This window comes from Typopeltis vanoorti, chromosome 7 (genome assembly GCF_054136105.1).
Source record: "Typopeltis vanoorti isolate ZY-2024b chromosome 7, IOZ_Tvanoo_1.0, whole genome shotgun sequence".
Taxonomy (NCBI): Eukaryota; Metazoa; Arthropoda; class Arachnida; order Uropygi; family Thelyphonidae; genus Typopeltis; species Typopeltis vanoorti.
Window position 1 is genome coordinate 137,451,027 of NC_143555.1, and position 26,122 is coordinate 137,477,148.

At 36.1% G+C, this 26,122-nt stretch overlaps 1 protein-coding gene across 2 annotated transcripts in view; it reads right to left on the minus strand.

Moving 5' to 3' along the window:
* Positions 1 to 23,150, minus strand: part of LOC150105111 (apoptosis-resistant E3 ubiquitin protein ligase 1) — a 377,933-nt gene extending 354,783 nt beyond the window's left edge. The window contains exon 1 of one of the 2 annotated variants that reach the window (XM_090395495.1): positions 23,023 to 23,150. The gene's annotated coding sequence lies outside the window, so the exon portion shown is untranslated. Of the gene's footprint in view, positions 1 to 22,948 lie in introns of both variants that reach the window. The other variant, XM_090395494.1, reaches the window with a different exon arrangement.
* Between the last annotated feature and the right edge of the window lie 2,972 nt (positions 23,151 to 26,122).

The following is a 26,122-nucleotide window of genomic DNA, read 5'->3' on the forward strand; positions in this document are numbered from 1 at the left end:
TATATTTTTGCTAGTATAATTTGAAGCATCTTTTTCCACTGTACGTGCTTTTATAATTTATATTATAGCCGGACTGGTTGGCCGAGTAGTTAACTTATCTACTCTCCAGCCAAAAGCCTCTGGGTTTGAATTCTGCCATGGGCATGGATATTTGTGATTGTGAAAATACTAGTGGTCATGGTGGTCAGTAGATGGCATTGTTGTAGATGATCAGATTCGCTGTAGTTGGTGGATTGAGTGGTGGAGAGTACTGGAGTGGGTGTCCTCCCTCGATGAGTTTTTGGACTCCCTGGAGGTGTCACATAATAATAATAATAAAAATATAGAAATAAAGCAGTGACAGGATATGCTCTTACGGTTCCCATACCATAAAATGTAATTTCATGTTTAAACTTCCATATCTGTTGCTGTTATCGCCCTTCGGGCACATGCCTGTCCTTGTTATCTGGGTTGTTTTAGTTTGTCTTCACTAATTGTGTAGTGTTAAATTGCCTCTGATAATGCTAGCTTAAGCTAGTGAAACGTTGACTGTAAATGGTTAATTAAAGCTAATAAATTATTTGTTTACATTCCAGTGTCAAGTAGTTTTATGTTACTTTGAGATGAATATCATAACATGGTCTCCACATATCTAGCTACCTCAAGGCATTATCTGACAGTATAGGTGGTAACAAAATTATGTGTAAGCTGATTGGAAAGCCTCCTGATGTACTGTCGTCAAGGCTCAATTCTGTGTAATGTCCAGCAGCTGGCCTACAGACCCCACTTTGCTGCAGTACTCTCTCAAATGGAGGAAGTTCTGAATTTCTACAGTATGTTTGGCATGTTCTTGAAGTGTATCACTCACCGCATGTAGATGAGTGATACACTTCAAGAAGTATATATGGAAAGAATATCAGAAAGGAAGCCCTAACTCTAGAGATTTAACATGGAAACAGCCACTTCAGACCTCCAATAAGTAAGCAGTAGCAGTCTTGCACTAGACAGTGAATATCATTTAACTCCCATTTTTTCCAACTAGGAAGGTATTAATAACCTAAATGAAAGTAGCATTAGTGAGTTGGGAGACTGTAGGTGAGAAGTTGTCCAATATGAAACAGACTAACAAATATAATATATATGTAGATGTTGCTATTGATCAAGAAGTCTGAACGTCTTTCTCTTCAAATTTTACTGTTTTCAGCTAAAAGTCAGTATCAGTGAGTTTGTGAGCAGGTTTTAAACAGTTATCATCCTCCTCTAATATGAATGTGGAGAGTAAAAAAAAAAGAAAATATATAATTATCAATCTGAATGGGAAGAAGCCTACTGCACTGTTAAAATAAAAGACAAATGTGTGTGTTTGGTATGTGACAATTCTGTCGCAGTTATGAGGAAACAATGTGCATTGGCATTTTAAGATTAATCACTCCTCGTTTGACCACAGCTTTCTGTTAATTCTGAACTAAGAAAGAAAAAAACATCTGAACTAAAGTCAAAACTTACATCTCAACAGTTAGTTTTTATTAGACAATAGTAATGCATAAAAATGCCACCATGGCTTCTTATAAAATTACCCACTTAATAGCAAAAAGGAAAAAACATATGGATGGTGAATTGACATCGTCCATTCACCATCTGAATGGGTTATTTTAACCCATTCAGATGGTGAATGGGTTAAAATAACCCATTCATGAATGGGTTATTTTAAAAAGAGACATGTCTTGCAGGAGCAGATTCTTTATTTGAGGGCTTTAAAAATAAACAAGAAATTATGATAGTGATATCAGACCTGCAGCTTTCATATAAAACAATCATAAGGTGATTGAGCTCAATTTCACTTGACATGCAAGTCCAATTGAAAAACGATTTGGGAAAATAAATTACATACCTGCAATTTGATGAGTCAATGAATGTATTTGACACAGTGGAACTGGCTGTTTTAGTAAGAAATGGTATTTGAGATTTTCTGTTAAAATTAATGCCCATTACAAACAACAGGATTGGAAATTTACCGTACATTTATTTCATATCCAAACACAAGTAGTACAGTAGCAAGTAAGTGGTACAACATGATTTACAACAAATTAGGATACATTACGAGATTAGCTTAGATTTGGTAGGTGAATTATACAGGGAAAAATAATTAAATATGAAAACAAAGTAACTATACATAACTTATATACAATAAACATGGTCAGATGTTCCTCCAATATCTTGCACAATCAACTGCTCTTTCTGTGCAGGATATAAGATCCTCTTTTGCACAAGGCGATGGAAGAAAGGGACAAGAAAGAAGGTGTTCCATGGACTGAGTTGTCCCACACTCACAATTGTCTGGGCCAGTGAGGTAGCCCCCATCTGATGAAACGTCCTGTCATCTGGAGTCTGTTTAGGCTTTTCCAAATATTCCAGTCCAAGTGGGCACCACGTGGAAGATGTTCGGCTGTTGGAATACCAGTATTATTTTCAGGATTTAGTGCAAGCCATTGTTGAAGTCTTGTCTCTGGGAGGTTTTTAGGTGGTTCAACAGTTGTCAGGAAGCAATGTCGGGATCTTGGTCTTTGGGGCACTGAGGTCTGGCCGAACAGTGGGTGGCATTCATCATTCATTTGTCTGCTTCTTTCATCAGCTGAGAATGCAGATCTTCGAATTGAAGGGGGGTGCAATACCAGCCAAAGTATACAGGTCTTTTAGTGGTGTTGGTTTCAGGCATCCTGTAATTAAGCGGCAGCTTTCATTCAATGCTGGGTCAAGTTTTTCAGCATGGCAGGATCTGGACCATACTGGGCAGGCATATTCAGCAGAAGAATAGTAAAGGGCCAAGGCAGAAGATCTCAGTGTGCTAGGGTCTGCACCCCATTTGGAGGAAGTGAGCTTTCTTAGTATGTTGTTTCTTGCATTCACTTTTGCCTTGTTTTTTCTATGTGGGTTTTATATGAGAGGGTGCGATCGAGAGTCACACCGAGGTAGATTGGTTTCCAGGAATGTTCTATATTAGAGCCTTCCCAAGAAATCTGTAGCTTCCTGTTGGCTTCCTTATTGTTAAGGTGGAAATGGCCTCCCCCAAGGAAGTGTGTTATCACACTTCCTTGGGGGAGGCCATTTTTTTGGTGGTGCCGCGGCTCTTCCTACTCCCAAGGTCCATGGAAAAGCATCTGTTTTCCAAGAGTGATTGGATCAGGAGGACAAGGCGATAGTCTCTAATTATTCTGTATATTTTATTTCTGAGTGTAAGATGGTTTAAGGTATATGCTGCAGTTAGGTTTACAAAGACTACTCCTGTGGCTAGTTTTTGTTCATAACCATTTTCTATATATTGAGTGAGGTTGAGAATTTGTGATGTGCAGGATTCACCTGGTCTAAAGCCAGCCTGCTCAGCAATAAGATGGGGTTCGATAGGGGTTGTAGCCTATTCAAAATGAATCATTCATGGAGTTTAAAGAGGTTGCCAAGTAGTGATATAGGTTTGTAATTTTCTGCTTCGGTGGGGGGTTTCCCTGGTTTCAGAAAGGCCACCACTTTGGCATGCCTTCAGATAGTTGGTATCCTTAGGGTTCTGAGGCAAGAGTTGTATAGGTTTAAGAACCACTCTTTAGTCCTGGTTCCAAAATGTTTAATCTGTTCGTTACGGACATCATCAAAGCCTGCAGATTTTCTAGGTTTTAATAGGTTGATGGCAGCGTTGAGTTCAGTGATGGTGAAATCTGAGTTAATCATATTTTGTTCCTCACTTGGGGTTCTAAGTATCTTATTTTTTGTGTGTTTTTTAGTGAATTTTCCATTCAGCAGCAGCTGGTGATCAATTTGATTAGCTGTTACCTGCGGATGCTCATATGGCTTAGTGAAATCCTTCCTAATTCTGTTGATAAAGTTCCATGCCTTTCTGCTATTATGGATCATATCAAGGGCTTCTATTTCTTTTTTACATGAGGAATGCCTTTCCTCTGCCATCTTGGAGCATAATTTTTCTCCTGCTTGGATAGTCTCTTCTGAGAAGGGGTTGGTGTTGTAAAGTTGTAAGTAATCAGCATACTGGGCTTGTACGTCACTTTTTGGAAAATCCTGGAATGTAATTTGTGCAGCATTTGTGCAGGGATGTGTTTGGTGGAGATTTTCCTCAGTATTTTTATGAATTCTGGATACTCTTGAGGGTTTAGAGGGACTTTCTATGGAGCAGTCTAGATCTTCCACGACACTCTCCCAATTAGCTTTTTGGAAATTAAATTGTCGTCTGTAAGGGACGGTGTTAGGCATAATTGCTGGGTTGAATTGAAGCATTATAGGTCTATGTTGAGTATGTGGAATCGGATTTAAAACCTTTTTAACACAGATGTTGGATATTTTTGAGCTAACAAATATGAGGTCAGGGTTATAGCCTCGCTTCCATCTGCCACTGTTGAAAGATGCAGGGAGTTTTGGATTATGTATCAGGTTTAGAGAAAGGTTTTCAGCCCAATTTTCAACAAGTTCTCCATCTTCATTGGACTTTGTATAACCCCAGTTAACACTCAACTGGGGTTACACAAACAGTTAAAATCACCTAATACAACATTAGTCATGTATACATTATTAATGAGGAGGATGTCAGGGAAGGAGAAAGCTTCTTCAGGTGGTTTATAGTCTGAGGTGAATGAGATATTTTTAAATGCGATCGTAATAATCTCAATGGTTCTGTTGTTCGTTGAGTCGATGGATGATGGGATCAAGTTCTCTTTTGTAAATATTGCACTGCCATATTTATCATGGAGTATTTCTTTGATGAGTTTCATGCCATGGATGTAAGGTCTTGCAGCACCTTCTCCTCTGTGAGTTTCTTGCAGGCAGAGCACACTGTAGTCATTATCTCTGCAAATATTTGCAATGAGATCTTGCTTGACACTGGAGAAACCTTCAATATTAAATGATATTATTTTTAGGCTTGGCCCCATTTAGGATTCTTTAGGGCAGAAATTGGGAGCATTTTAGTTCGATCACTTGCATCATTTGGTTGATAGCAGCTTTAGCTTCCCCTAATGGGTACTAACAGGGTGCAGGAACGAAAACCTAGCTGCTGCGCACTCCTACCATACATTTAAACAATACATCAAAACAATAGATTTCCCTCTAAGCAAGTTGGGAGTGATCTCCACTGATGGAGGTCCCAGCAATGGTGGGTACTTTCAAAGGATTTATTGCTCTTTTCAGGGAGCGCAAATCATTTCCGATCTTTACATATTACATATATTATTGCATTATCAAGAAGCATTGTACAGTAAAGTTCTCTCTTTTAGTCACATTATGAAAGCGGTTCTAATAGTAATAACCTCAATTAGAGCCTCTCCTCTACAGCACTGGCTCTTTAAGTCTTTCATTGAGAGTACCGATGATGTAACTAAAAAAGATCTTATTCTTCATTCCGAAGTTCGCTGGCTAAGCAAAGGAGAAGTACTTTCAAGATTTGTGAGTTCGACTAAAGAAATAACAGAATTTCTCAGTTCCCAAGAACAGAACTATGAGTAGTTAAGTGATCCTTTTTGGTTAATGGTTTTGGGTTTCCTTATGGATATCGTAGAAAAATTTAATTCTCTAAACTTGGAACTCCAAGGAAAGGATAAACACATTACAATGATGATAAGTTCGATCCGATCATTCAAAGAGAAGCTGACTTTGTAGATATAATCATTTGGAGCAGAAATCTCTCACATTTCCCAAATCTAAAGAAAATGATTGACAACAGAGATTTCAGCAGTTCAACATCACTGAGCCAATTGTACCGTTTTTTTTTTAAACCCTTTTACAGACTTAAGTGTGATCGAAATTGCTGAACTCATTACAAACTTTAACAATGCAACAACAGAAGAAGTACAACTGAAAATTTTAGATCTCAGGAATGATATCACATTAAAATCATATAAAGGTCATGAAAACTTTTGGAGGTTGGTGGATAGAGAAAGATTTCTTGTTTTAAAAAAAGTTGTGCATACAAGATAACATCTTCTTCTTTTGGATCAACATGCTTGTGCGAGTCATTTTTTTCTACCATGAACATCATAAAAGCTAAATATAGATCGCAACTAAAGGATGAACATCTCAATGATTGTTTGCGAGCTGCAACATCATCTTATATTTCCAACTATGAAGGACTTGTCAATGATACAACTCCAAGGATTCCATTAAAATTCATTTTTCATCACAATTTATTTAAATTATTTAAAACATTTTTGTTCTTTTCCAATAAAAACAAAATTACAATGATCCTTTTGTTTATTTATCCACAACATAAATTTATCTTGATTGTTTGATTGCTTTAAGAAAGATGGCAGGAGAGGGGAGAGTGCCCCCAGTATCGTTTCCTCATCTTAAAAGCGCTCCGGAGCTCAAAAAGGTTGGTAATTCCTGATCTAGACAGTAATGCATGAGCAACAGCAGTTTGGTGAAAGCAGTATCCTGATACATTTCAGTTAGAAGAATAAATCAGGGAATTAATAGATGATAATCTTATTAAGTATGAGCTTCACATATGGAAAAAAATGCAGAGAAACTTTTGGTAGAAGAGGAATGAAAAACTGCAAGAGTAATAAGCTGGAAGAGTGACAAAGTAAGAATGTAAAATTCTCACTTTTTTGTCATAAGAGATTTATAGAAGATAAATGAGCAAGTTAATGACAGTTCTAGAGAATTCTACTGCTGTGAGTAAAAGAAAGAATGATTGTGGAAGAATAACCTTTACTGATGAAGATGGATGGAAGCTTCAGAGAAAGCAATTCAAATGATGAGTGACCATTTTACTAGGGCTACCTTCCACATAGATCAGAGCACATGTGAGAAGAATACAAGTGCAGAGTTCTGTCCCAGAACCATTGGGTGAAGAGAGATATCCAGGTCTTTGCTGACAATACAAAGTTAATGAATCATCAGATGCAATTCCAACATGGACTGCCTACTAGAAGTACTGAATAGACTAGTGATATGGACAAAGGTTAATGGATGCAAATTTAATACTGCCAATATAATATTGCCAAATGCAAAAGTAATGTATTTTGGGTGAAGAAATTCTGAAGAGCATACTATATTGATATGATTTAATACTAGAAACTAATAAGAACAGGTATATCGAAGTAGTGGTGAATGGGAATTGAAATGGTGGGATCATATTACAAAACTGATGAAAATGGCAGCAAATAATGGTAATATAAAAAAAGGACGATATATATATATATATATATCGTCCTTTCAGCAAGTCCATTTAGCAATAAAATCACTAAAATCGGGCAAGGCTGTAGGTGATGATGAAATTCGGCCTGAAATGCTAAAAGCCTTAAATCGAAACAGTGGCTGCTTGGATATCTGGGCAAGCTCCAAAGCAATGGCAGGCAGGCATAATAATACCAGTCTTCAAGAAGGGAGACCAGAGAGATTGCAGCAACTATCATGGCATCTCTCTGCTCAGCCTGCCTGGGAAAGTATATGCTAGGTGCTTGGAAAAAAGGTGCAGGAGCATAGTTGAGTCAAAGTTCTAGGAAGGACAATGTGGCTTTCGTCCTGGTAGAAGCACAACTGAACAAATCTTTACTTTAAGGCAAGTCCTTGAGAAATCTTGGGAATATGCCAAGAATTAGGCCAACTATTAGCTGCCATCAAGTCCCTGCATGAATGACCGAAGTTTTGTGTCAGGGTAAACAGCACAAAATCTGAACCTTTCACAGTCTCCCCAAGCAGGCCTCTGTCAAGGGTGTGTTCTGTCACCTCTCCTTTTCATAATATTTATGGACTGGATTGATAGGCACAGCCAAGGCAGTGAGTGTGTCAGAATTGGAAGATGTAGCATCGGACGTCTGCTTTGTGTAGATGACCTAGTTCTGTTTAGCTCTTCCACAGACGACCTCCAGCAGACCCTGGATAGGTTAGTAGCTGTTTGTGCAGAAGCTGAAATGAAGATCAGTGTGGCCAAAACTGAAACATTCGTGGTCTCAATACAACCATCCCAGTGCACTCTACATGTGAGTGGAGTCTCACTGAGGCAGGTGGAGAAGTTTAAATGCCTTGGGTCCATATTCACGAGTGAAGGAAAGTGGGACATAGAGCTAGATACTTGGATTGGCTCAGCAAACGCAATATTGTAGGAGCTTGGCCGTTCAGTAGTATTGAAGCAGGAGTTAAGCCAGAAGGCAAAGCTGTCTGTCTGTCTTCAATACAGTCTATGTCCCCATCCTCACCTACGGTCGTGAGAGCTGTGTAATGACCGAAAGAATGCAGACATGAATCCAAGCGGCTGAAATAAGGTTCTTTTGAGGGGTTGCACAGCTGACAAGACTCGACAGAGTCAAAAGCTCTGCAATTCAGGAAACCCTCAATACTCGACCGCTGCTTCTCCGTATTGAGAGATCATCAGATGACCATGCCCTATGTTGGTATGGGCACCTGGTCAGAATGCCACAAGAGAGGCTCCCCAAGCAGGCCCTCCTTGCCAGAGGGTGGGAGACCACGTGGAAGGCCAAGAACTTGCTTATATCCAAAATCCCACCAGAACACTGAGCTTGGTGGTGGAGGATCATGACCATTGGAAGTTCCTCTTGCAGCAGCTGCCCCCACAACCCAATTAGGAAAGGTGGGCCTTGAAGATGAATGAATGAATGAAAATATATATATATATATATATATATATAAAATCAGAATAAGAAAATCATAGTGCCTTTTTTCTAAGATGCATCCAAAAAAAAACAATAGAAAGAATACAGATAATCATTATAAAGTCAGACCTGCAGTTTTCTCTTTTGCCTAGTGATAGGCAAAGGAGAAGTGATTGAAAGAAAAACTGATAAGAATTCTATAGAATAGAGGTGGAATGAGTAAGAGTGCTTGACAAAAGTAAGAAAAGCTAGATTTTTCTCTTAGTGGCAAGAGTTAACAGTGGAAATGGTGTGTGTGTATTGTAAATTAAAACCCTACAGTGGAATATTATGTTATAGCAAATAAATTATAAATTCTTAATTTGGTTTTGTTATATCTAGGTGCCCAAAAACATCATGAATATTCATGATGTTTTTAGGTGGTAAATGATTTCAACACCCAGTGTGAGACCAATCCCTATTTATTGGAGGGTTGAAAAAAATTCCATATTTGTTCTCTAGGATGAGGTCACTGGATTATATAGTTCCAGGCCCACTCATAGCACTAATGTACAATTATTTTCACAACCTTTTGGAGGTGATTCACATTTAAAAAAAAAAGTGTATAAAGTACAATTTGTTTGTGTTGCTATATACTGAGCAGATCACACCTCATTATCAATTACTCTAACATTCATTACGATGGGAAGCATATCGTCTATGATACAGCATATTATTTTTCTTGACCTCTATAGAGTTAAAAGACTCATCATAGGAGGTCAATACTAGTCAATACATAAGCTATCATACCACTCGTTAAACTCATCCACCGTTTGCATTTTAATCATCCTCTAAAACAAATGGATTTCATGCTCCTACTACTTGCCATGCAAAAAAAAAAAACTTACTGCTATCCTTTTACACACTACTTCCTGAAATAATCCCCCCCCCCCGCTTGTCCTTCTCCCATACATCACTATACGAAAAATCACCCCAGTGTTAATTTCATAATGACAATCATTCACCAGCCCAATTGCATCATCCCCCCCCCATGTCTTCTATCCACCAAACTCTGCAGTCTGCATGCCCTCAGTCTATCCTGATACTCAACATTTTACAGTCTTGATATTTCTGTTATACATCTCTGTACCCTCTCCAAGGTTACTTCATCTCCTTCAAATCCTGGTGACCAAATCTTAACATTGAAATCCAGATATGGTCTGATAAAATCTTTATACAATAAGACCACCATCCTTTTATCTCTTGTGGTCAATGTCCTCCTCAATATTGTAGCAATCTCTGAGATGTCTTCACAACCTTTGCAATACGTCCTCTGAACTTCAAATTTCTATTTACAGTCATCCAAGATCCCTATTTTCCTCCATTTCTTCCAGTATAACTCCACCAAGCAAGTATGAATCATCCCATTTGTGGATCCTAAATTTCAAAACCTTACATTTGATTGCATTAAACTGATATCCCAATTAATTTGTCTACCTCTCCAGCTTACTCAATCCTTTTGAAGAGCCAAAAAATATCAGCATCAGCACTGCAGAGGGTTTCACCCACTGCTAGTGAAGACTGCAGTAAGTCAGTTGAATTTTCAGTGGTCACTTAGTGTATATACATTTAATTTATTACCTAATTAATACTAGTACTAATACTACAGGTATATACAACCTTTCATGGGTAAGAGCAACTTAAAAAAAAAAGTAAGTAACTTAAAAAAAAAAGTAACTAATAACTAATTGACAACCTTAAGTTTTATAAAGTCCTTAAAATAACTCTGATATGATTTTTCATGGATTCAAAATGGCAGAGCTTTTAGACAATCCCTGAAGATTTTATTTAAAGTTATACTAATTTCTTTTTTAATATAAAACTGAAGTACATCACTGCAAATGTTTAATAATGAAAAATAAGTAGTGACATTGAGTATTTCCATTTTAATTCTGTTTTCAGAATACATTTTCGTTACTTTTCCTGAAGGACTTAAATTTTTTGGCAACAGATGAAAAATACACTTACATTTTAGGTACATGTGAACATGAATATTAACGATGCATTATAATCGGGACAATGAATAATAACCACAATGAATAATGCAGCTAGCTCATTTCAGAGCATTCACTGCATGAAATTCCATTCTCTACCAAAGTTAGAATTGCTAAGAAGAAAAAAAGAAAACAATTACTGAAATTTCAGTGACATTAGCCAGCCTGGTTGGCCGAGTGGATAGCGTATCTGCTCTCCAGCCAAAAGGCTGCAGGTTCGAATCACGCTGTGGGCATGGATGTTTGTGATTGTCTGTGTAAATACCAGTGGTAAATGGCATTGGTGTAGTGGTGGTCAGTTGGTGATTGAATAGTGGAGACGGAGTTGTAGAGCAGTAGAGTTGTAGTGCCCTCCCTGGAGGTGTCAAATAATAATAATAATTTCTAATTAAATTAGGAACAGCTTATGTTGTCAATCATCTCATGCAATTTTTCTCTGCACAGTACTTTGGCAGATCATATAATGAGAAAACAAAATTTTATAAATAAAACTGCTAAATATGAACATAAAATAAAACTGCTAATATGAACAGATATGGTCCATTTTAAAATAATGTTTCACATAACAGTGGTTTTTATAGGCATGTTAATAGAAATATTTTTGCTAAAAAAAGTGATCATATTTCTGAAACACTTATTAATGTGACTGAGACAATGACACTCAATCTAAGTATGCTTTAAATACTGTATTTCTTTATCAAAACTAAGCTTTTATTTTTTGAAGTTCAAAGACTTAAAAAAAAAAAAAAAGACTTGAAACCACATTCCATTATACTTTGAAAATGTATAGCTCTAAAATTCTTATATATTGCACATTTATAGTTAAGGTTATGACACTTGCAGATACTTATTAAATTCCAAATTCTGAAAATTTGGGTTTGCATGTGGACGGAGATAATATCTGATAAAAAAAAAATTATAGTTTTTATTTTAAATTTCTTAAAAATAGTGCAATGGGTAAACAAATAAAAATACCCATTTATTAAAAAAACTATTTAGAAAGAGCAATGGGCACTACTTTCTTAATGTTATTTTGAATGGAGTCATCAACAAAAATAGTATCTGAATCACTCCTCCCTTGTTTACCTTAAGAGTCAGTGATGACCAAACTATAACATCTAACTTCAGTTGACACCTTTCATTGCACTTTGTCACAATTTAAATACAAAAACTATTTGTATTTGTATCTACTAATAATAACACTTTCTGATTTTGAAACAAAATATGAACTCTGTTATTTTGTACCCATCATCAGTTGTGACAAATGAAGAAACAAAATCATCTCAATCCTCAGATGCAAAAACTTTCAAAAGGTGCTTATTTATGTAAAAAGTATACTATTTTGGGAATCCACTAATATATTTCTGCAATTCACTAGTATTAGTAGTATTCACTACTACATAATTTGTTTTTATACTTCTTCCACTTTTAAGTGGAAGAAGCATAAAAAAATTTCCCAATTCCTTATGGCAGGTTGGAATCTCAATAAAAAGTAAAGTACTTTTTCTGAATTGTATGACTTGCAAAGAGCTGAATCTTCAATTAAATAACTCTCTGAATCGATTAGTATGTGAAGTGACTTCTAGTACAATATAGTGTAATGGTGCCTACAGATAACCAACCATTCCCTTCAATTATCAACCAATAAATCAGATATTCAAAGGATTGTCACATACTGTTTGACATTAAGGCAAATTACATAACTGCTTTCTCAAACATCCTACGTATAAATTTTTTTTCTGAGATAATTAACTGGATAATAAAAAGTTCACAACTCTTTCAATATTGCCATTAAATACTCTACATGAAGACGGAGAGTTGTATTGTGTAGAGTGTCCTTCTACTTCTCTATAGCGATACCTCTATAGAGGTATATTTTCCCCCAAGGATTAGATATCTGCCTGTTCCAGCTTCACTGGTCATTCTGTCTTGCAGCTAGTTATCCACCTCCCCCCCTTCGGTCTATATTTATTCACTTCTTTTGGTGGCTGATATCTTTCCATTTCTTTCTGTATTCCTTGATCTTTTCATTTACATTGTAAATATCTAACTTCTGTCTTCATTTCTTATATGGTTGAATTTTTGCACCCTTTAACTGCTCTTAGAAACCTCATTTACTTTCATCTTTTTCTTTTTTTAACAGTCCATATTTCTGAACCATATAACAGTCCATATTTCTGAACCATATAAACACAACTCAAATTTTATCAAATTTGAGTTGTGTTTCTTATCTTTTTTTATTTAGTGCCTTTTAACTATTCCACAGATATTACAAGATACCTTGTTTTATTGTTGTTTTCCATATTTTAATAATCTGATCAATATACATATTTAATAGAGAGATGGAGATATGTTACATCCCTCTCTAACACCTTGATTACTTTCAAGCTCTACTAACTGTAACTGTATTTTAGTATCTTTATATAAACTTTGTGTAGATTGTACCATATGTAATGGATATCCTCGGATTTTACCTTTAACCAACTGGATAGGGGTGTGATACTCTATAGCAGGCAGCACCGCTTTGTAAAGGGTAGGTTGTAGTAATTTATTCACATTTTATAATAAATGTGACAGTGGTATTGGATAAAGGAAATGGCTACACCATGATACTACTAGAATTTGCAAACGCATCTGACAGAATACCATATGGAAATCTATTACAAAAGTTGGATCAAATGAACTGGATATGAAACTAGTGCATGGATAGGGGATGGCTGATAGAGAGATACCAGAGAGTAGTATATGGTGGAGTGGAATCTAGGAGAATGAGGGTGACTATTGGAATACCTCAGGTTTCTATACTAAGGCTACTACTCTTTCATTTTTATATCAATGATAAAATCAGCAAACTAAATATGCAAAACTGGAGAGAGTAATAGTTGATAAACTTAATGTAGTTATCGCAGGGTTTTTTCCTCCCAGAAACTCGGGTTTTTCATCCTGCATACAGACAAATCAGCCTTGTACACACACAGTTTAGAGACAAAAAAAAAATGCTAGTGGTGATGGTGGGCAGTAGTGATTCAAGTAAATTGGCATTGTGGACAAAGGATAATGATTGTCAATTTAATGTTGCAAAATATAAGGTATGCACTTTGGGTTAAAAAAGTTTCATACAGTGTATATTAATGGTACTGGATTGCAGGAAATCGATGAAGCTAAGACAGAGATAATGGCAGACAGAATTGAAGTTCAGAGGGCAAAAGTTGGTAAAATAGACATGCTAACAGATAGAGAAGTTATTATCCCTCTTTATAAGTAAAGATGTGATTCAGTCACATCTTGACTACTGCACAGATTTGGTCACCTTTGTTTTTTGGGAACAAGGAGGTAGTAGAGATGAGCAACCGAGCACAAAAGGTGTGTGGAATGCTCCCTTTGAAGACAGGCTGAAGGTGTATGAGTTACAAAGCTTAGTTGATAGGTGGAAAAGAGAGGACATGATAGAAACTTTTAATATTAAAGAGGTTTTATAAAATTGATGCAAAGAAAATTTTTCAATATATGACAAATAAAGAACTAGGGGTCACCAATGGAAGTTATATATGAGTGTAGTTAGTAGGGGAGGGGCGACAATATTTTTTTGCATGAAAGTGGTGAGTGAATGAATGGAATGTTAGAATTAGCTGCGAGTGCCCTGACACTGAATGAGTTTAAGGAGAAGTATGATAGGTTTTGTGTGTATAGTAGTTAGTTTGAGTCTCTCAAGATGATGATGATGATTTATGGGTTTTTTTTAATAGTGCAAGGACAGCAAAGGTCATATTGTGCCATATCCAAGGTTACAGCAGTACACATCCATGTCCACATGCCATATCCATGCCCTTAGCAGGATTCAAACCTGCGACCTATTGGTTGGAGGGCAGGAACACTAACTGCTCGGCCAATCCACAATGAGTCTCCACATTCCATCGGTGCTATAATTATTATTATTACATGGCACATCCAGACAGTCCAAAGCCTCATCGAGGGAGGGCATCCACTACAATTCTCCACCACTCAATCCACCAAATACAACGAACTGCATCTACTGCCCACCACCAGCACTAGTCTTTTCACAGACAATCACAAACATCCATGCCTATGGAGGGATTCAAATCCACAGCCTTTTGGCTGGAGAGTAGATACGCTAACCACACGACCAACCAGGCCAGCAATGAAAATGAAAAATATTTTTGAAACTATATCGCATAATAATAATCGACAAGTAGCAAGCGACCAGAGGTGAGACTAGCAACCCAACTGAAAACAGCAGAAGGCAAGCCATAGGAGGATGGTAGTTTGCTGAGTAGTTTGTCAAGCTTTGTTCCAGACCCAATCAAATGCCCTAGAAATGTCAAGAGCAACTATGCGAGTTTTCCTGAACCTTTCGATAGTTTGAGTTCAGCTAGAAAATCAACCGTGAACAGAGTGATAGAATCCATGATTTTGAGAGAATTGAAGTTAAAGCAACTGAATGATAGTTTGTTGGCTGGGTTATCACCTCCACACTCTTCTTCAACAATTCAGCCACCATTGACCTATAAGATTAGGTTATGTTTGGTCTCTAAGCTAAGGATTATGTAGCCCTCGACTCTCATTTCTCATTGAACTAACTGCTAAAATGATGAGGTTTCAACTTCATGGGCAGGATAATCAAAAAAAAAAAAAAGATTCCTTCACCAATTTATGTCCAGCAAATCATTTACCCCTTTTTATTCTATAACAGACCCTTTAATCTGCACTTTCTTAATGTATCCTGTTCATATAATCAAAATTCTACCTGATATAATAAAATATTTGTAAAGTGTTACCATTTCTTGTGTTTGCATGTTAAAATATATTCATTAATATGACACACATTTATAATACACTGACAATATCTTAGTTGTCTCTTTTCTGTTATCTGACTCTGTATCTACTCCAGAGTTTATCATCAGATTTTATTATTATTATTATTTGACACCTCCAGGGAGTCCAAAGACTCATCGAGGGAGAGTGTGCCAACAGCATCAAATGATTGAACCTTCCAACTACTAACCACACTCAAACTTACTTAACTGAGCCATTTCACCTACTTTATAGAAGTAATGGTTAGTTATAGCCAGTGTATTATAAATGTGTGTCATATTAATGAATATATTTTTCTTTTTAACCTGCAAACACAAGAAATGTTAACATTACAAACATTCTAACTTGAAACTAACAATTATATGTTGGGTTTTATCTTTTATCCAAGTGTTAGCAAACAAAGTTTGCACCTGAAGTACTTTCAGGACTGGGGCAACTCATGGTAAAAGTTCTCATCACTTGCCTTATTATCTCCCATAATGCAAAGTATACATCTCCTTGCAGACTATAATGCTATGCATTGTGGGAAGGGCCACTACCCAGATCGGTTTCGACCTTTATTGAGGTGCTGTGTAAGTAAAGACCTCTCTAAAAATTAGGTGATCCCCCAGACCACTCCCTATGAGTGACCGAAGGAGCATCCAACTCAGCAGTGGCTCCACTCAGTGACAGGCTCACTCCACCACCAAGCAGAGCCATAATCACAGCGGTGGCCCAACTCAGAGACAGGCAAAAACCTACCCCCGAGCAGAGCCATAATCACAGCGATAGCCCCACTCAGAGACAGGCAAAAACCTACTCCCAAGCAGAGCCTCTCACATCTTAGGGAAAGCAACACTTCTGTGCAAAAGCACATCAGTGGGAGCCAGACCCAGAGGTGGTGATACTAAGGTGCACATAGCCAAGTGAAAAAACTTCCATAAACTTATCTCTAATCCAGAGAATTTTAATATTAGGGTGTTACACCCTTTGGCAACTCGTATAGGTAAATATGACTTTTGTATTACTACCTTAGTATCACCACCTCTGGGTCTGGCTCCCGCTGATGAGACCTCAATAAAGGTTGAAACCGGTCTGGGTAGTGGCCCTTCTCTTAATGCACAGCATCATACATGTCTGCAAGAAGATGTGCTTTGCATTATGGGAGATACTAAGGCAAGTGATGAGAACTTATACCACCTTTACCACGAGTTGTCCAAGTCCTGAAAGTACTTCAGGTGCAAACTTTGTTTGCTAACACTTGGATAAAGCCCAATATATAATTAGTAGCATAGCCAAGTGAAAACAACTTCCATAAACTTATCTCAAATCCAGAGAATTTTAATAATAGGGTGTGAAACTTTTTGGCAACTCATATAGGTAAATATGACTTCTCCATTACTTCCACCTTAGTATCACCACCTCTGGGTATGGCTCCTACTGATGTGCTTTTGCACAGAAGTGGTTGCTTTCCCTGAGATGCTCTACTTGGGAGTAGGTTTTTGCCTGTCTCTGAGTGGGTCCACTGCTGACATTATGGTTCTGCTTGGTGCTGGAGTGAGCCTGTCACTGAGTGGAGCCACCGCTGAGTTGGACAGTCCTTTGGTCACTCATAGGAAGTGGTCTGGGGGGGGGGGGGGGGACCACCCAATTTTTAGAGGCCTTTACTTAAACAACACCTCAAAAAAGGTCAAAACCAGGCTGGGTAGTGGCCCTTCCCTTAATGCATAGCATTATACATGTCTGCAAAGAGATATGCTTTGCATTATGAGAGATACTAATGCAAGTGATGAGAACTTATACCACCTTTACCACGAGTTGCCCCAGTCCTGAAATTACTTCAGGTGCAAACTTTCTTTGCTAACACTTGGATAAAGGATAAAACCCAATATATAATTAGTAGCATAGCCAAGTGAAAAAAACTTCCATAAACTTGAAACTAACAAGCCATCATCAGTGTGGGAATGGTTATATAAGGCAGAATGCGAATAACAGATTATTTAAAACTATATTAGTGACATAGAGATATTATTATATTAAAAGAAACTCATAACTAAGGAGAATAAGACCTCCCCTTATTTTTAGTAAAGACAATTGTCTGATTCAAGTTTGGGAAGTTTATTAAGGCTTCAGTTAGACTTCTCAGGTTTATTGTAAGCTATGTAAGACTGATACTCCTGTATCAGTCTTACATAGACTTTTTTTTCTGCAAAATGACTGGTTTGTCCAAAATAAAGAAGATTGCAATCATATGGAAATTGGTAAATGCTTGGAAGGATAAGACGAGACCATCTGTCCTCAGCAAATGGGAATGGATATGAGGCTGGTGGCAGGGATGAAGGGGGGCTGGCTGATAGACAGACATCAGAGGGTGGTGTATGGTGAAGTGGAATCAAGGAAAATGAAGGTGACTAGTGGAGTGGTGCCCCAGGACTCTGTACTAGGACTACTACTCTCTAATTTGTACATTAATGATACAGCAAAAGGTTTGAAGGGAGATAATCAGTTGTTTGTCAATGTTGCAAAACTAGGGATGGAAATAGTTGATAAAGGTGATGTAGATATCTTACAGGATGATTTAATAAACTGGCAGTGTGAGCAAAGCACAATGGTTATCAACTGAATGTTGTAAAATGTAAGATAATGCACTTTGGGATAAAAATATTACATACTTCATATTATATGATACTAGTTTACAAGAAATTGATGAGGCTAGGGATGATAATGGATAGAGATTTGAAATTCAGAGGACTGAGCTATTTTGCCAACTCTTGCTTTGTCCTCTGAATTTCAAATCTCTATCCATCATCATCATCATCAGATAGGGAGGTTATCTCTCTTTATAAGGCTATGATTCGGCCAGATGTTAACTACTGTGCACAGATTTGGTCACCTGAATTTCTTGGGGATCAGGAGGTGGTGGAGAGGATTCAGAGACGACTGATCAAGCTGATGACAGGTCTATGAAATGTTCCTTCTGAGGATAGATTAAGGATGTGTGGGTTTCAGAGTTTAGCTGACAGGTGGAGTAGAGAGGATATGATAGAAACTTATAAGTTACTAAAGGGATTCTATAAATGTTACAAAAGAAATTTTTCGATATGTGGGCAGTAGGGGGAAAACAAGTCACACTTTGAAGTTGTCTAACAGTGTAGTTAGTAAGGGTGTGCAGACTAGGTTATTTACTTGGAGAGTGGTGAATGAATGGAATAGATTGCCAGAAATGGTTATGAGCACCCAACAGTGAATAGGCTTATGGAAATGTATGATAGATATTGCTTTAAGGGATAGAGTGGGTCTCCTGCAATGAGTATTTTGACTCCATGGAGTAGTACCCATATAAACAATAATGTTCTAGTACAGTTCTGTAACTGCTTGTTTTGTTTAAGTCTTTCAAAGTAATTATTCCAGACATCTAGGATATCCTTATCTACAGTTTTTATGTAACTTTAATCATCTTTGATTCCTTTTACAGAACTCTTTCCTCCATTTCTAAGCTTTTTCAATAGCCTCCAAAACATTTTGCCACCTTCTTGATATATATTAAATATATTCTTACCAAAGTCTTCCCATGACATTTGTTTAGCTACTTTTAAACAGCTTTTAGCTTAATCCACTTACATTTTTCTCTGTATTATTTTAAGGCACCTGCTGACTTATTAGTTAGGAAGTTTTGATATGCTTTCTTCTTTTCCAGAACTGCTTCTTTAACTTTTTGCATCCACCATGGGGTTCTTATTTTTCTATCCTTACAGAAAACTTCACAACATACCTCCCTTGCTGAATCAATTAATGTCTTCTTTAGAGTTTGACTCCAGGTACTTCACTAACATTTTACTAACTTCACTAAAATTCACTAACGAAGGTATTTCACTAACAACATTTTACTAACTTCACTAAAATTCACTAACGAAAGTACTTCACTAACATTTCACTAAGTTCTACTTCTTTAGAAAGTACTTCACTACTTCTATTTTCTAACATTTAGGCAAAATCTAACCTTTGCTGATTTTTTTTTTTAAATACTACTACTCTGAATCCAATCAGGTTACAATATGATAACCAAATGAATACCCAAAAGTGTTGATTTCACCAAGATACCAATGAAAAGTACCCTCAATAGCTTACTATAGGTAAATTCAGCACTTGCCAAAATCAGTGGAATCAATGGCTTCAATCCTCAAATGGTAACTTTTTTTTTAATTAATGTAATCAGATAACAGATAGAGCCTCCATAGCTCAGCCAGTATAGATAAAGCCCTTTGGTCGGAAGGACCTGGGTTCCTCACGTCATGGACGAGAGTCGAACTTTATCTGGTTTCTTGACTAAAGGTGAGTCAAGCTTTTTCACCTGGAAACTCTGGTTTTTCATCCCTCAGAACAGGCAAACTGGCCCATGAACACACACAGATCTACAGTCATAAAATACATGCTTAATCCCTCACTAGGAGGGATCAACCAGTCCTAAGGGATGGTTGAGGAATGGGGAGAAACCTCATGTGAATAAATAAATAACTATGCAGACTGTGGCTGTGGATAATTATCTACAGCCATACAATACATACTTAATCCCTCACTAGGAGGGATCAACCAGTCCTAAGGGATGGTTGAGGAATGGGGGGAAACCCCATGTGAATAAATAAATAACTATGCAGACTGTGGCTGTGGATAATTATGTAGTGAACTATTTCATGACAAACTACACAAATCCTCCACACAAGTGACAACCAATTAGTTGCAGACAATTCTGTTGGGCCGAGTTGTTTCAAACCATTGACCTTCTTTTAAATGTTGTCAGTGCTTAAATGGAAAAAGAAATAAAAATGACTTTCATTACTCTATTGACATTTCTGATCATAATTGAGTATAATTATTGATTTGATTAGCATTTTTCTGTTAAATTAGTTCATTAAAATCTGATTCACAAGACATCAAATTTTTGATACTGAAACTTCTGCATGAACATTCTCAATAGTATAGCAGTCTCTGAAAAATGATGATACTGTAGTTTCATTCACATTAATACCAGGAAATACAAATATCACAATTTGTAAGTTCATAAATTGTGAGAGCTAATGTTAATTCTTTTTCATGTTAATCATCAACTGTGATTAGTATAATGAAGAATTGTTTATTGAACAGTTTTGATAATTATGGGTAAGCATTAATAAGACTGTACTTTGAAAAGGCTTATGCAACTTTCATCTCTTTTATACTTTACTGGCATTTGCTGTATAATCACCATCATCATCATTTACAGACATAAATCAAACCTTCTATTTCAGAAATCAAAACTGCAGACAAAATTAACAAATCATGCATCATACTCTATCTGATTCCTTTTGCTACAAGAGTGGTACCAACCTTTGTGCAATTTGATATTGTTTCATAAAGAATACCAAATTTAGAAGCCTCTACTTTTGACCTCCTCTGGCTAAAGGTTTACTTGACCCATTCACTAATGTTCATCTGCTATATTTACAGTTCTCCAAATTCTGAAACCTTTTCAGCTTCTTATCCATGAAGCTTGACTTTATCAATCTAATTACTAAATCAGAATCTAAATCTAAATCTAAATTGAGATCTAAATCTCAATGTCCACAACTTCAGTTGGCTTCCTTTTTCAAATAACACAGATCAAGATGGAAAAGATGAAGATGTATTTGCTATATAAGAAATGTTGATTTAACACAAATACCTGATACTTCACCTGCAAACAGTGTTTGCTTACACTTGGGGAAAGGATTAAACCCAGAATATAATTTCTTGGCATCTTTGATTTTTTATTATTTATTTATTTTTTACATTGCTCCTACCCCTGAAAGGTTATTTACAAATCTGTAGTACATTTTGTACTTAGCCCGCCCATAGTACATTTTGTACTATGGGCGGGCTAAGAATTTTTTTATCTATCTATTTTCATCAATTTTATATATTTTTATGTATTTTCATTTTTTTTTTTTTTTTTTTTTTTACAGTCTGGAAACCCTGCTCTAGAGACCAAACATGGAACTTTTACAAGTCACTTCAAGCCTCCAATAAGCAGGGCAGTGGTCTCACACCAAGAGATGGCATTCATCTTCCACCTAAAGACAATCACAAACATCCATGCTCATGGAAGGATTTGAACCCACAGCCTGTTGGTTGGAGAGGGTAGGTATGCTAACCACTCAGCCAACCAGGCCAGCAATTTACAGAACTTGACATATGTGAGTAATCCAAGATAAGATGATCACTTAAGCAGAATGGGAGAAGAAAGGTTAACAAAACAGATATTTGATGCAGTTATAGAAGAATAGAATTATTGTGTCATAGAAGACAGAAACATAACATCTGACAATACGGAAGATTTGAATAGAAACCTCATTTTGGAAGAAAGCTCTTGAAATGAAGGATGCCAGCAGTATGTAAACTTAATTATGCAGTACTTTCATAGTATCCCACCCCTCCCTTATGGATACATATCAGAAATCAATAAAGATTAAAAATGGTGTATGTTCTCATATAATGCAAAGAATGTATTAAAACCCATGTAGTCCGACCAATCCACTCTCCAACCAATTGAGAATGCACTTTTCCCTCTTAAAGATATTTCTTGGGAGGGGGGGGGGGTGAACCAGAAATAAAAGCCTTTATTTGCTTAAGCAATTCCACATTCCACACTAATATCATGAATTGACATTTGAACGTTTTAGTTACTATTTCAAATTATGATTTCTCATTAACATTTCAGATGTTCATTTCTACCGAATATCTAAAATCATAAAAGCTTTTATGCCAGTCATATTCCTTAATCTCTGGATAGATAATTAAACTGTCAGAGATTCATACTTATAATTCTTATAAAATCAATCTGCTATATCCACAAAAATGTCAGAGATCATGATCCTATGGACAAAAAAAAAAAAAAAAAAAACCGTGAAATTAATACATTAGTGTTTTCAAGGAATGATGCATTTCCCATTTAAAAAGTTTTTGATTTTTGAAAAATATCTTAATCAAACAGCAAATGTTCCTTCTTGGATGCTGATTCATCAGCAAAATATCAATATGTTTGCCCTTGAGTATGCGGTGATTAAAGAAAGGAGGAAAATACATAAAGGCCAATGAGAAATAAAAGAACTCTGGATGATTAACTTTACAATCGATCAATAATACTGCAACTACTTCTTAGCATAATACATCAATAGAAGATTGTCTCCTTTGCGCTTTCTGTTATTTATTAATTTTAACGTTGAAAATAAAATGAAAACTGTCATTAGTAAGAGTAGAGAATTAAAATTAAGTTCCCTACACGCTAACACCATTACATCTTTTGATTATGACCTCTTCATCTCACGAGATTTAGAGATGCCGACCAATGTGATGCTGGTTAGGTACAGAGATAATGAACTTAGCGATTAATGTATTGTTATTTTTTCTTGTTTGTTTATAATTACAGCATTTGTAATGACTGAAAGACAACGTAAATAAACAAAAACTAATATAGTTTATGATTATAACTGAACCCACCAGTACTACATTTCTGAATGATATAAAATGCCTAGTTCTGCCACGTTTATTCTTAGGGCTTTACAGCTACTCACCGAACTTGAGCAAAAACAGACGCACATGATTTCATCTCTGTTTTCACAACCGAAGGAAGTGTTAAAATCATCAAAGGAAGTTGCTGCATCACGATTCGGTTGATATCATCATTACACGCATGCGCATCATTGAAGATTTGGATTAAATCTTTTATACCATTGTAATTTGACGTGAATGGAGCTGCTGAGTACAGAAATCGTTAAATACAGAAGGTAAAACTACACACAAAAGTATATTTCTACTTTGTTCTACTAATAATGGCTTTAGTTACAACTGCACTAATGGCTTAGGAAACGACACACGGCTTTTTCTCTCTTTATATATATATATATATATTTTTTTTTTTTTTTTTTTTTTTTCACAGATAAAGTTTCGAATTTACTAGCATAAATTTCTTTGGCCTACAGTTCACTAGGTTGACATTTTAAAGTAAGACTTTCAAAATAACATTTTAACTATTTTACTTTAAAATGAAGGACGACGACAAAAAAAAAAAAAAAAAAGTCTTTCGTTCCTCAATTTCAAACAGAAAGTGTTACATGAACTATTCAAGGATTATATTTAAAGTAATGATGCCTTCATTATCTTAAATAATACTGGTAAACATCGTGAATGATATATTACTTACAATAAAAAATGCAGTGGTCATAAATAAATATAAATACAAGCAGTTGGATTAGCTATGGTTCGCTTCATTTTTTAAGTACCAAACCAACGATCTGAAATATAAAAAAGTATATCGATTAAAGTTGTCATCTAATTTCACTCACCTTATTTATTATGATTCATATATATATATATATATATATATATATATTATTCTCATATATATATATATATATATATATATATATATATATATATATATATATATATATATATATATATATATATATATATATATATATATATATATATATATATATGAGAATTTTAAAAGTTCTTTTATACAACTGGTTGGCACTACCTTTTAACCGGGTTATTTATTAGGTACCAAGAATCAGTCTCACACGCAAAGGGTGAAGGGTTCCAGAATAGTTTCCCAGGAAATAACACTATTTGTTGGAATGCTCAATTTAGTTTCGGTGTTTACAGAAAATGGAAAATGTCACCTTGAGAAATTGCTCTACTTTCTTCCCTTCTCGATGCCCTTACAACAAGATCTGAAAATAGGCAGACATTTGTACAAGAATGGACTAAACAGAAGACGGTAAATCCAATTTATATTTCTAGAGTGGTATAGATCTTCGAAGTGCTCATCACGACAAGAATGGGATATTCTGAAGAGAAATACAGTTTTCTACTGAGACAGCACAGTTTTTCCCCAAAGAAAGAATCAAATTTGTTGTTGTTTGAGATAACTGCCAAGCCAACTAAGGATTACGAAGCCAGTGTATTTTGTCTGTTTCTTTGCGGAGAAACAACTCTGTGTCACTGTCTATATAATTTACTTTTTTTTTTTTAATCCTAGAGTGGCTGGTTCTGGTTAAAAGAGATACATATACTGTTTAGTATTTCACAAAGGCATTTGGCAGCATTCCATATGGGAGCTGGTAAACAAGTTAATAACGCCAGATTAACTGTCGTTCACAACTTGAGTGGCCTGATCAGTACTTACGTAATGGGTAAGTATAAACCAAGAGAAGTAGCGAAATGCGTAAAAGTGCAAGAGAGTTTTGTTAATTAGCCACTGTCATCATCATCATCATCATCATAACGCTAATTATGGATATAGATCATATTGGTCTGTTCCGGTCTCATTATCCATCTAATATCCTTTTTTTTAGGTCGACCTTCTCTTTCCAATTGGTTTATATTTTATTTGTTTAGGAAATGTATTGGTCATTCGGTTTACATGTTCTATCCATTTTTGTTTATAATTGTTTAGTTTTTCTTCTATTGATTCTGCTTTTAGTTCTTTTAAAATATCTTTGTTACTTTTTGGATCTAATAATGTGTATTTTGCAGTTCTTCTCATAGCCCACATTCAATCATTGTTTCTTTGTCACTGTACGAATCAATAATAAGCATAAATACTATTTCTCACTCTTCAAAATCAATTACAGTAGGGATCGATATTCAGAGAAACTTGAATACACTCGTAGAATACTAGAATATAATAATAGTAGACAAGCAGCTGAAACTCTAGGAACACTCTAGGAAAGGTTCGATTGTTGTCGCTAGCTAGATGAACAATTTCCATATCATTTTCGTGAAATGGAATGGTTAGAGAAACTTCGCATGGCAGATGATATGATACAGAAGCGAAAGAAAGAAGAAATGCAATGGGGAGAGAAAGCAGAGAATGAAAGAGTGAAAGCTAGAGAATAAGCATCGAATTTTGCATGGTGATTCATGATAAGAGGAGAGGGATGGTACGACGAAACTGTTTCTCTGAAGTCAAGATTAAAGATGTTGGTTATGCCTTAAGAATGAAGGGAGTACAGGTGGAGATGTTTATTTTGGGTGGCATGAATGATCTAGTGTAGTGGTCGCCAAAGTATTCAGTATCGACCCCCAGGGGTCTATATAATATTATTAGGGGTCGATTCGAGCTTAGGGGTCGATAGAAAAATATAAGACATCATTGTACGGGTAATATTTGATTTGGTTAACTTGGGTTACCTCCATCCTGAATGACAACGCAATTAAGAGTGAACCGTGGGAACAGTGATATGAATAGGACCTGTAAGATGGGGCAAGATCATGAAAATAGTTATGGAGGCCAATCAAGTAAGCCAAAATGACATATTTACCAATAAACAGATAGTGGTTCCCTCCCAGCCGGCGCGGCAGGAGCGAGATTACAACACGTGCACGGTTGCTTATTTACTTATTCTTACACGTATTCGATCCCAGTCTTATATTTGCTCATCGACATGCAAGTGAGCGTTAATGTTCTAAAATTCATCAACATACATATAATTCAATCGTTATCCATTCACGAACTAAACTTCTCTATGTTGAAGAGTTGAGAAGGGCTGGTAATTTTGTACATCCTATAGAAATAGGTGAGTAGGTATATTATTTACACTTATTACTTTTGCTTACTGACTTCAATTTTAATTATTTTGTTACAACTCCAGTAACCACAATAGC